The sequence below is a fragment of the Pinus tabuliformis genome, chromosome 8, assembly GCF_031772625.1.
Source record: "Pinus tabuliformis cultivar Carrire ecotype Pingquan chromosome 8, CPIR1, whole genome shotgun sequence".
Classification (NCBI taxonomy): domain Eukaryota; kingdom Viridiplantae; phylum Streptophyta; class Pinopsida; order Pinales; family Pinaceae; genus Pinus; species Pinus tabuliformis.
The window spans coordinates 5,697,036-5,709,252 of NC_142294.1; positions in this window are offsets into that span (position 1 = coordinate 5,697,036).

Below are 12,217 nucleotides of genomic sequence, written 5' to 3' on the forward strand. Positions count from 1 at the left end.
TCGTGAGAAATCCAAGATTCATGAGGGTAAGTGAGAGGTTGCAATAGGTGAAAGGTCGCCTCACTTCAATAAATATACCCTCATGCCTAATTTAGAAGGACTTTAGTGTTGATATTTGTAGCTTGCGAGGTACTCCAAACCCTAGGCTCAAGGGTTTTGCAAGAATGAGTCCCACAAAAGTGCTTTGTGGGCTTGGAACACAAGCTTGGGTTTTTGTACCCATTGATGTGGGGCCAAAACCTTGAGGATATTTTGAAATTTGATGATTTGAGATGATATAGGACCCTTATATGAGAAAGGGGCAGTGAGAATCATTCAAATTAGAGGTTTAGAAGTTGAGATATGAATTTTTGAAGATGATGTGTGGGCTTGTGGCAAAAAGAACAAGTCACCCTTGGCTTGAGGAGGTGCCCTTTTGGGTTATATGTTGCCACAAGATAATGTATAAATTAAGTAGTTAATTGGAGATTATTCTTAACATCCTAAGTGCAATCACATCAAGTATTACCTCTGAAATTGGAGCCAATCTAAGGCAGATCGCTAGGAGGCAAGGGGGACGAGTATCTTGGAGTTTCTCTTGTTGTTTGAAGAGCGAATTCCTTGGAGAACAAAGTCGCAGGTGAGAGTTAAGTAAGCAATGTTTTTATGCATGGTTTTTGTGTGGTATATTTTTGTTCTAGGGCCATAGAGAAGGGTTGTTTCTATAATAGCTTGGGAGTGGGTAGTTGAGAGTTGAGAACAAATCGATGGGAGTATTGATGTGTTGATGCGTTGAGGGACTAATTGTCGAGTAGAGAGTAGTTGAAGCCAAGTTCAGTGACCTAATGGAGTTGGTTCACTGGTAGAGGAATATTTGTGTTGTTGTAGATCATGAGCCAAAGAACGAGCATGTATGCTCAGGGTACGACCAAGAGCAGCTGAGAGAGTGCGTTACTTCAGCTAGAGGGTAAGTGTATTTTTTGAGGTAGTTTGGTTGTCATAATTGTCACACCAAGTTCCAATTGTTTTCCTTGTATCAATGGATGTATGAGGGCCATCATCCCTAGTACGGGAGCCCTAGACAGTTGTATTAATAGTTTGATTAATATAAGGAAGTTGGGTTGTAAAAATTGTTTATACTTGTGCACGTGTTGATTTACTATTATTTATTATTCTATTGTGCAAAGAAGTCTTATTGTGATACTTGGATTGGTAGTGTCAGTTATTGAAGATTCTAACCTAGACTCCAGTATCATGGAAAATCAACATCGTATCAGAGCTACGTTGAAGGGCCAATGAATCAAAGTCAGTTATTGAAGATTCTAACCTAGACTCCAGTATCATGGAAAATCAACATCGTATCAGAGCTACGTTGAAGGGCCAATGAATCAAAGTTTGCACAGCGAAGCACCTCAGAGGGAGCTAGGATTGGTTAGATCACGGAGTAGAGGGTTCAGCTGAAGACATGGAGATGTGGTCTTAACTGGCTTGGCAGTGAGATTGGCTAGGAGTTCTAGTGGGTTGGTGGAGAGCTTGGTGAACAACAGTTTGTTGCAGTACAAGTTTCTAATCATGAACTTCCTATGATTTGCCATGGATCGTTGGGACAACTCGAGGATTTCTTTGGCATGGATGAGATCGATGTGATCGATATTGCTTCATGTGATGGACTGGAGATTGATAGGCTAGTTTTTCATCATATTGTGATGTTGCATATCTGATATTGGAGGTATTTGCATGAGTTTTGTTGATCCAAGAGGATGAGTGCTTGCAGTATTGGGTTGTGGTGATCACGGCTTGTGTTTAACTATAACTCAGACTGACCTTGTAGGACACGAGATCAGTGATAGCTTGGGACAATGGAGATCATGTAGACTCAGAGGGAGTCTAGCTTTATAGGGTGAAACCCTATGAAGTGTTGAGGTCTTCAGGTTTAGATGAGATGAGGCACACGCACTACCGAGATTGCAAGTTTCATTTTATAAAGTATGTTGCAGTGATGGCCACCATATGGGATAGTGTCATCGACGATCATGATATTGGAGACTTCCTAGTGTTGGAAGTACCTCCCTTGCTAAGACAGAGCGTTAATATTTTAAGCTTGGGAGGCACTCCAAACCCTAGGCTAAAGGTTTTTGGAAGAATGAGCGCCATAAAAGTGCTTTGTGGGCTTGGAACCCAAGCTTGTGGTTTTGTACCCATCGATGTGGGACCAAAACCATGAGGATATTTTGACATGATAGAGGACCTTTAGAAAAGGAAGGGGCGACGAGAATCATCCAAATCAAAGGTGTAGAAGTTTAGATATGGATTTTTAAATATTATGTGTGGTTTTGTGGCATAAAGAACAAGTTGACCTTAGATTGAGGAGGTGCCCTTTAGGGCTAGATGTTGCCACAAGAGAATGTAAAAATTAAGGAGTTTGTTGGAGTTTATTCTCAACATCCTAAGTGCAATCATGAATTATTACCTCTAAAATTGGATTGAATCTAAGGTAACTCTCTAAGAGGTAAGGAGGACAAGTATCTTGGAGTTTCTCCTGTTGTCTAAGGAGTGGATTTTTTGGAGAACAGAGTCGCAGGTCAAAGGGAATTAAGGAGTGCTTTTGTGCATGGTTTTTGTCTGGTATAATTTTTTCTAGGGCCATAGAGAAGGTTTGTTGCTACAATATCTTGGGAGGACTATTATGCGGGTCGAGAGGTCTAAGAAGTACCCTCTCACCTAGTTGCAACTTCTAGAGAATACATCGTAGGAGAAAAATGGTACAATGTAGGAGAACTGGGGTATTTTCTTGTGTAATGGGAAGATCTCTCTTATTGTAGCAGACTATGGGTTGTAGAGAGCCTTGTGGAAGTGCCCAAGGCCTAAAACAATGCATGAGGAAGCCTAGAAGGGACATTGAAGGGAGAAACTTGGTTGGACAACAAAATACAATGATTTGAGTAGGGTTTAGGGTTGTTGTTGTGCCCTAACCAGAGCTCAAGGATGCACCGATCCCGAGAGAATAAGACAATCGTAGTGTGATGTATATGACCTCTTATAGATGGTTGGTTGCCAATGGATGTAGAAGTTCATCTTGGATAGTTTGGTTGGTTTTGTATTGGAGGGTAGCATGAGAGTGGACCAAGTTGACCCTAAGTGTAGTAATCTAAGAAGGACTTTAGGCCTACTAGAAGTGGCAGAGTTGGATCAACCTAAATAACAACTTGTGGAGGATTGTAGAGGCTTTATTCAGGCCCTACGAAATAAGTCTCTTGAAGGACTAAGGGATTGTTAGAAGTGTCATAAGAAGAGCTCAAAGTTCTAATCAACTAGGAGCAGTTTGTAGCCCTAGACTTGCCTTGTGGAGAAGTAAAATACAACAATGTTGCAAACATCGGCATCTGGATAAAATCGGAAAGGGTTCAAAAAGAAAAAAAAATATTAAAAATTAGGAAAATATCAGTAAAAATAGGCAAACATCAAAAGGATTAAGATACCATCAAAATATTGGTAAAAATCAACAAAAATCAGATAGGCCAAAAAATTGTGATTTTGCAATAAAATCGGGATGTTATCGAAATGTTTCCAACATTGATCTACAATAGAAGTTGAGTAGTCCTATATGCCCTAATTTCATTGTTGGAGAAAGACTTTCAACAGTGATAGTGGGAAGAGTTGAGAAATCTAGGGCAATACTAATAAGTATTCTTATTGATTTGATTTCTTTGTTACTTAACAAATTATTATGATTAGGTATTTCTTCTTCTTCTTTGTTATTACATTATTATCATCAAGACAAATTCCAAAGCACAAAAACCACAAGAGAACACAAGATTTAGGTGCTCAACGGGGGAAAAAACCCTAGGTAGGGGAAAACCCAGTCAAGAACTATTCCTTCAATAAATTCAAATCACAGTGAGACAACCAAGACTCTCTTAACCAAGACAAAATCCTTCCACCAAGTTAGCTTATTTCCTTTAAGGCAATAATCCTGATTCTTCAAGAATTTCATCCTGCACTTGTATTTCTGAAGTAAGTCTGAACCCTCGACCCTATAATTGCATTAAGGACAGAATTTACATCTTTCAAGGATCCTTATCTTCCTTCACTGTATTGGTTTCTTTATTAAGAAGTCAAAAAACTTCCATTTTACCTTCTTGCACTTCTTTCTTTATATCTAACTTTTAGATAGATTGATGCCAAAACAGGTTGAGTACCTTTTTCTATATATAGTGGTTTGAGCGTCCAATAATAGGTCAACTTGTAAACTGATGAAGAGGCTGACATGATGAGATTGAGGCCGACTTGAGAGGAAGTTGAGTTACAAGGAGACCAGGGTTGACTTGAGGGAGGAGATGTATGCTAATTTTTCCTTTCTTTCTTGACCTTAAGGAGCCCAAGAAGGGTCTCTCAAAAAAGTAACTTTTGACTTTGACTCAACAAAAATTCTAGAGCACTCAATGGGTGTTTTTAACAATATACTATTGACCCAAGCATGAAACCCATGCTTTAATAAGCCAATTTATTTAATAATAAAATTTTATTTTCATAAATATATTACATCATGACTCAAGTACAATTATGAAGACCGAAACTAGTTACATTCTTCAACACTCCATATTAACTAGGTAGGTATTCATAATTACATACATATGAAGGTACATGGAAGATCTCAGAATGAAATGAACTACGAAGAGTTCTAGCACACTCAGTGCTACAGACTAGATACCTGACCAGGGTAATCTATTCTGATGGTACTAATATGGACTCAAGCTTTTAGCCACTCTAGGTACCATCTGACTTACTTGCTAACCACCAACCCAGGGATCTAGGTGTGTATCCAAGGTCAAAGCTCCATGACCAATGCCAACCTCCCTCTTCGAGATCTAGACATCAACACACAAGCTCGCCATAAGTCCTCCCAAGCATCTTTCCATTAGGAGATTCACCTCTCGTTATAAACTAAACCAGATATATCCATTTGTCCAAGCATGCTTCTAAGGTGTCCATTCTTCTTTATGGAGAGATTTACTTATACAAACATAACCCCAATAAATAATAAATTTTCAAATATACATACAAGTAAACAAAAACCTTTAGGTTCCTCATTCATTTGGATGTTGCTTATATCATCATCAAATCATTCAATCTATAACTTGTCCGGATCTTTCTTCTTCTTTCATTTCTTCAGTAACACCAAACATATCTACAAATTTCGTCACGTCTTTTGTTTTCAACCTCATTATAGTACTTTTGCTTACTTCAAAGTATTCATTATCATAATATGACCTCCCTCTCAACTAGGGAGATATAAACTTTCTCCTATCCAATCTCCTTCTCAATTTAGGTAGATCAACTACCTCCTTCTTACAAGGTTTTATTTCTTTCTCATGTCATCAAGGTCATCTTAATCATCATCACTCTTATAGATTCCTTCATCAAGTTCATCAATATTATCATCTTTAATTACGAACATCCTCAACATCTTAAAGATCATGTACCTTCAAAACTTCAACAATAGGTACAACCAGGTACAGGTATACATAAACAAGAAGTTGGCTATATCATGAAAGCATCAGGTTCCTAAATCTATTTAGGTTCATGATTAGTAGGACACTCGTCTTTTTACATTCTAGACTTCAACTTCTTGCTAGAGTTTTGTCATAAACCCTAAAATTCATTTCCGAAACATAAAGCCTTAGATATCAACAAGTCAGTCAAATAATAATTCAATCATAGTCTTATGCATCGAGGACTTCAATATTACTATCAGAATGATAGATTCTACTAGAATTTATTACAAACCCTATATTTTCATCATTATATCAACAATATCATCATGTCTTAGAATATCAATCTCTATAATGGTTTTGTTCAATACCCTAAATCAACAATACTAGCATATTCATATCTAGGGTTTCATCAACTTATCAAAACTTACTTCGATACGCCCTAGACACAAACATCAAAGCATCAAAGTTAGATATACAACACTTTTAATCAAGCCAGGGTTTTGATTATAGAAAAGAACACATACCTAGGGTTTCATGCCTATGACCTAATTTTAGTTATTACAAGGGACTTTCTTATAAACCCTAAGTATTTAGGGTTTAAACAACAATAGAAAATCCTAACTTATCAAAATATCTAGGGTTTCGGTTTATTACTAGAACAATACCAACAAACCCTAAAGACAAGGATTTTTCCATAACAACATCAAAACCTTAAATATCACAAGAATGGACTTTTCATCATTGGTTCTTTATTAGGAACCCCAAGAGGACTAGGGTTAACCTATCCTAAGCAAGGATAGACTTTCATTTTATAAAACTTAAGTAGATTAAGGTTTCATTAACATACCCTTAGGTTAGGGTTTTATAGTGAACCCTAAAGGTTAGGGTTTCATAAGAATGATACAAAATATAACGAGGGTAGATTCAATCAAAAGATCAATCACCCTAACAAGAATCTTTATGATTCAAAACCTATACATGAGAGAGTTAGTAATACCAGACAAAAATTTCAAAATAATCATACTTTTAATGAAGAAGACTTCTTACATACCTTGCTTTACTCCTTTACAACCCTTGTAGGGTTTCCTTGAAATGATAACATCTACAAGATTCATTTTTCTTATGAGTCAACTTGTACCAATAAAGTCACTATACCTACAATATTTATTGACAAGCACAACCAAAGTATACGAGTACAATAACGTAATATTTATATAGGGTTTTCATTACTTCTTTATAATGAATATCAAGGGATTTTAAGTACAAATCCTTTTAGTGCATGTAAACATTATCTACATAAAAGATTATTACACACTTACAACTCATAAATATCATGAATTAGGAACAAGAGGGTTTTAATATGTTCAATCTTCAAAGCTAAATTCTAATACTTTTCATACTAGACAATGAATATGTTGTACATACCATAGATTTGATTGAAATATTAAAGGTCCATAGGATTTGATGCCTTTTCTTGCAAACTTCATACACATTTCCAGACGACTAAAATATGAAGAGCGAAAACAATACTTACTTGATTTTAAATGAAGACTTTGAGCTGATTCTTAAATGTTGGATGCCATTTTCTCGACGGCAATGGATGCTTCCTAGAGTTGGTTATCTCAATGATATTGTTTCCGGAACAAGATGAAATATGTTGCTACTTTCTTGTTGTAGGTCTTCTGGACTTTTGAATTATACAGGACTGTGAATTTCATTGTTGAATGTATATAGGCGATGATTGTATATATGTCTTTGGCTCTTTTTGTGAGTGATGGGGGCTACAATTCAAGTCTATTAAATATTTTATGCTCAGAACTTTGAGGGTGACTTGACTTCTCTTTTTGCAAGTGACTATAGTTTCATCAAAAATTAGGTCTCCAATTTTAGTTTTTGTGCCCTTATAATAGGTCTTTCAAAATAGACCATTAATGTTTCTAACCTTCTCGGCTTATGTCCCTTTCCTGCTGACTGTCTAGTCCTCAAAAGATATTTTATTTTGGATTTCTAAGGTTACAAAATTTCGGACTTCTTGAGAGATTTCATATCATGATATTTATGTCTAGGACTTCGATCATTTCATCAAGGGATTCGGTCTTGATAGGGATATTATTCTAGCCTCTTAGATATTCAAATTGATGCTTCTTTCTTCCTTAAATTATTCAGTTCCTTTGCTCAGCTTTGTGGTCTTAACCATAGAGATATTAACTAGTAGATATGCCCAAAACTCATAATTTCTTCCCTCTAGGAGTTCAACCTCCCTTTATCTTGAATACTAACCTTTTGGACCTATGGAATAGAGTCTCTCTGCTCTCAAAACCTATTTAGGACTTCTTGAATATTTCTACGAGATTTGATACTGTAACTAGGGCTAGTTATCATGCCCAAAATTCTGATTCATTACTTCTGGGAGCTCGGTCCTAGCCAATAGTCTTCTCTTGACTGCCTTGAAACCTTTAAGGATATTCTTATTATCCTTACATATATGAACCTCACTCTAATAACATGTTGAGAAATATATGGCAATACTAATAGGGATTCTCATTAATTTGATTTCTCTATTACTTGACAATTTCTTGTGATTAGGTATTTCTTCTTCTTCTTTGTTATTATATTGTTATCATCAAGACAATTTCCAAAGCACAAAACCACAAGATAACACAGGATATAGGTTCTAAACTAGGGGAAAACCCCTAGTTAGGGGAAAACCCAACCAATAACTCTTCCTTCAATGAATTCAAATCACAGTGAAACAACCAAGACTCTCTTGACAAAGACATAAATTCCTTCCACCAAATCAACTTCTTTCCTTTAAGGCAATGTGATCCTGATTCTTCAATAATTTCATCCCGCGCTTGTATTTTTGAAGTAAGTTTGAACCCTCGGCCCTGTAATTACATTAACTACATAATTTACATCTTTCAAGGATCATTCTCTTCCTTCGATGTATTGGTTCCTTTATTCAGAAGATATAAAGCTTTTATTTTACCTTCTCGCACTTCCTTCTTGATATCCGAATTTCAGATGGATTGACGCCAAAACAGGATGAGTACCTTTTGCTATATATAATGGTTTGAACATCCAATAATAGGACAACAAACTAATGAAGAGGCCAACATGATGATATTGAGGCCGACTTGAGAGGAAGCTGACTTGCAAGGAGACCAAGGTTGACTTGATGGAGGAGATGCAAGAAAAAAATATTTTTCTTTCTTGACCTTAAGGAGCCCAAGAAGGGTCTCTCACAAAATAAATTTTGACTTCGACTCAATAAAAATCCTAGAGCACTCAATGGGTGCTTTGACCTATAAACTATTGACCCAAGCATGAAACCCATGCTTTAATAAGTCAATTTATTTATTAATAAAAAAAATATTTTGACAAATATATTACATCATGACTCAAGTACAATTATGAATACCAACTCTAGTTACATCCTGAGAAAGCCTATCCACAACAAGTAAATTCCATGGCATTGGTTGTTAATAAACTCTTGTAACAACCATAATTGTCTGATGAGTTTGCAAAAGAAGCTAAGGATGAGATCATCATTATCAAAGAAGAATCCAATGAAGGGTCAACCATGTTCCTATGGGACTAGATAATAGACAAAGATGCACAAATTATCAGGGAAGTGTCCTTAGGGGAGAACCAAGCCACCAAGGTAGTGTCATGAAACAATAATATTCATAGTAAGGGACCTGAGCTTGATTTTTCTTAGCCTACCAAAGGTAAATCCCTCTTAAAACAATTGTTAAAACCCCAAAAGCTTAAAAAAGTCTCTATGTCTATGCCTATGCCTAGAACATTTCGATCCCCATGCAAAGCACAAATCATACCAACCAAAGTCTTACCTTCACACAAAAAACTAAGTCTTCATCTCTTATCGAGAATATTGCATCCCCAAATTATACAAACAAAGCCCTTATAATAATGTAATAGAAGATATGAATAAAACCATGGAAAATGATCGCTCTATGAACTCTATAATATACCTCAATAAATGGAGTTACTTCTCAAGACCTTTGAACCCTATCCTGCTCAGTCTAAATGTATAGTAAACCTCGAAACTTATGCAAAAAAACCTACTACATCACTAAGTAGCTCAATTGTTGCCAATTTCATTGTTAAAGTTGCAAGTATTGGAACCCAATATAAATCTCAAACCCCACCTTTCCTCCTAACTTTTAAGATATTCAATCATAACATGCACAATTAATTGGTTGACTCTGGATCCTTCTCCAATGTCATGCCTGATTCAATGTTCCAAAAAATAGTGTTGTGTGAGCAGTGACTAATGCTAATATCATTCAAATAGATAGGTTAGTTATCAAGGTTATCAATGATTTAAATATTTCCTCGTCAAAATATACTCTAATCATTGAGTCCATCAAGAAATAGACATCATAGTTGTGAACATACCTAAGGCTCATGGTGTACTACTGAGCAAGGGAATGGTCATAGAAACTTCAAGTATACTTCACCATTGATTGGTCTCACCTCTCACTAATCTACAAGGGGAAGAATAATAACATAGGGGTGGACAATGAACACCACATAAAACATATTATGGCATAACTAGATGGGCCAAATGAAGAAATCAACTTTTCACACACTACATTAAGGAACTATTTTATGGAAACAAACCTTGGCTACTATACAACCCAAACATCCCCCTTCTCATCATAAACCTAATCTGATATCCTTTAGTGTTCACAACCTGGTGGTGTTCATATACTAGTGATAATGATTCTTCTATATTAGATGGACATAATTGTCGGTCCACTATCTTAGATGTAAATAACAACAATTTTACTAACTCAAGGTTTGATGCTAACATGTGGACATTGTATTTTGATGGTTCTAAGTTGCAGGATGGAGTTAGTGCTATATGCATTCTAAAATCCATAGAAATAGAAAATGCTCATATCCTACCAATTAGAATTTGAATATATGAATAATACCATAGAATATTAAGCACTCATAGTTGTGTTGAAGAAGGTGATTGACTAGAGTGCTTAAAATTTTTGGCAATTTAGAGATAATCATGCATCAAGTACGAAATATAATTCACTGTTTGTCCCCAGATTTGAAAGGTTATCAACGAGAAGGGTGGAAATTGATATATTCATTTAAAGTATTTAATATCATCTCCATTCCTCAATACATGAATGTTCTCGTTGAAACTTTTGCTAATGTAGTTGCTAGATTTGCTTCTTTGTGTCATGGTTTTAATGTTGAATTAATTTTCACACTCACCATCCCTAACAATATGACTAATTTGTAGGTATTTAATGATGATGCATATGTGACAAAATAATTAACTAATAAATACACATTCAAGGGCATTGTCATTGGTGAAGAAGAACATGACAGGTATGAGCAACATGTGAAACATAATCAGAATGTGAACATGGGCAATCCCATCCCTAGAGTGATGGTTTCACTTGAAAAGTATTTTGATCTGCAATCAAGTTTTCAAGCACTTGCTAATGTTAATACCCATAGTCCCACCTTAATGGATGAACTGGTCAATCTAGGGATTAAAAGGGATTTGAAGTTTGTCAACTTGGGTACTTGTTTCTCACCATTCAAGAAGCACATTTATATCCAACTTTTCACAAAGTACAAGGATGTTTTCACATGGACGTATGAAGACCTAACAACAGATGACACCTACATCATCCAAAATTTCATTCCAATCAAATATGGTGTTAAAACTTTTTAATAAAAGCTATGCAAGGTACATATTACACTAGAACCATTGATACAAAAATAGCACAAGTTAATGGATGTTAGGATAATATTCAAAGTTATACATTCAACATGGCTTTCTATCTTGGTACAAGTGAAGATGAAATCAAGGGAGATAAGGACTTTCATAGACTTTAGAAACCTCAATATAGCTTTTGACAAGGACAATTATCCGGTGCCAACCATGGAGCGAATCCTCTAGCAAGTCTCTGAATCATATATGTTTTCACAACTAGATGTATTCTCTGGGTACAATCATGTTTTGGTTGTGCAAGATGATAGTCTCGAGACTTCTTTCTACACCAAGTGGGGGACCTTCACCTACAAACAAATGTCGTTTGGGATGTTAATGTTGGTGTCCCCTTTCAACAAGCAATGGACATTGCCTTGAGAAGCCTGTTAGGAAATAGTGTGGTAGTTTATCTGGAAGATGTTACCATGTTTTATAAATAGAGAACATATCATTCACACCACCTAAAACAATTTTTTTGAGAGGTGCTAGGAATATGGGCTCTCATTCAACCCAAGGAAGAGCATCTTTGTTGTCAATGAAAGCAACCTTTTGGGTTAAATATCCAAACAAGGCATTTTTGTCAACCCTAAAAGGGTGAAGACCATCACACATATTCCTTCCTCTAATAATGAAAATTCCATGCAATCCTTCTTGAGAAAAATCAACTTCCTCGAGAGATTTGTTTTGTATTTGTTGAGATTGTTAAACCCATGCAATAAATGATCAAGAAAGATGCCCAATTCAAATGGATCACTGCAGAAAAGGAAGCCTTCATTTGTATCAAAGATGCAATAGCACACACTCCTATGTTGTATAATACAAATTTTGATAACCAAATCTCACTTTATACTTTTTCCTTTGATTTCTCTCTACCAGTCGTACTCACTTAAAAATATGACCAGGGAGGCGATATGCCATTATCATTTATGAATGCAAGCTTACAGGGAACTGAGCTGATGTATCCAAACATACACAA